The sequence below is a fragment of the Carlito syrichta genome, unplaced genomic scaffold (genome assembly GCF_000164805.1).
Source record: "Carlito syrichta isolate Samal-C Ts95f unplaced genomic scaffold, Tarsius_syrichta-2.0.1 Scaffold288292, whole genome shotgun sequence".
Lineage (NCBI taxonomy): Eukaryota > Metazoa > Chordata > Mammalia > Primates > Tarsiidae > Carlito > Carlito syrichta.
The window spans coordinates 6,878-8,167 of NW_007232388.1; the positions used below are offsets into that span (position 1 = coordinate 6,878).

The 1,290-nt window shown below is 56.0% G+C and overlaps 1 long non-coding RNA gene across 1 annotated transcript in view; it reads left to right on the top strand.

Moving 5' to 3' along the window:
• The window catches only part of LOC103255598, a 3,484-nt gene that overhangs the window by 1,006 nt on the left and 1,188 nt on the right, over positions 1–1,290 (top strand). The window lies entirely within an intron of this gene.

Below are 1,290 nucleotides of genomic sequence, written 5' to 3' on the forward strand. Positions count from 1 at the left end.
CGGCCTCCCTTCCCCAAGCTGCCCTCTGCAGTTGGAGCCGTCGGTGGGGACTGCCTGCAGGGCCGGGGGACCGGCGGGGTCTGGGGCACGAAGCCCCTCGCCGGCTCGAGCAGTGGAGAGACAGCGGGGGGCTTTGCTCCGCCTGGGCCGGACCAGCCGGCTCTGTGGGAGGCGGTGCTGGGTGGGGGGAGCGCGACTCCGCCTCGGTGGCCCGCAGCGGGCTCTGGCTGTGTGTTTGCTTGGTTATTGCTTTGGTTTAATCTCTGAGTTGGAATCTCACTCCCTCGTCCAGACTGGAGTGCAGGGCCACGCTCACAGCCACCGCAGCCTCGACCGCGGGGTTCAGGCGATCCTTCCATCTCAGCCTCCCCAGTAGCTGGAACTACAGGCATTGCTACCATGCCCAGCTGATTTTTCGATGTTTGTAGAGACGAGGTTTTGCCACGTTACCCAGGCTGGTCTCGAACCCCTGGACTCAAGCAATCCTCTCACCTCAGCCTACCGAAGTGCTGGAATTAAAGACATCAGCCACCACGCCTGGCTCTATGTGTTTTTTAAAAAATGTATTTGCTTTAAGTGAGAAACCAGGATTTCTTGAGAGGACAGAAAAGCTCCCACAGTGGGAGGGGACCCGAGGGGGTTGCCCCTGTATTTTCTTTTTTTTTTTTTGAGTTGGGGTCTCTGTCACCGAAGCTGGAGCGCAAGGGCACACTCACAGCCACCCAGCGTTGACCTGTGGGGTTCAGCCGATCCTTCCGCCTCAGCCTCCCAAGTAGCTGGAACTACAGACACAAGTTCCCATGCCTGACCAATTTTTTTATTTATCGTAGAGACGACGTCTTGCCATGTTGCTCAGGCTGGTGTCGAACCTGTGGGCTCAGGCAATCCTCTTGCCTCAGCCTCCCAAAGTGCTGGGATTAAAGATGTGAGCCACCACGCCTGGCTCTATTTATGTTGGTTTTGTTTTTTGGTTAGGTTTTTTTTTTGAGTTGGAGTCTCATTCCATCACCCAGGCTGGAGTGCACTGTCACGCTCACGGCCACCGCAGCCTCCACCGGCTGGCCTCCAGTGAGGTCTTCCACCTCAGACTTCCAAATAGCCGAAACTACAGGCACGCGCCACCATGCCTGGCTAATCGTTGATTTACTGTAGAGAGGAGGTCTCGCCAAGTTGTCCATGCTGGTCTCAAACCCATGGGCTCAGACAGTCTTCCTGCCTTGGCCTTCCAAAGTACTGGGATTATAGGCGTGAGCCACCACGCCCGGCCCTATTTTTTTTTTTTTTTTTTTG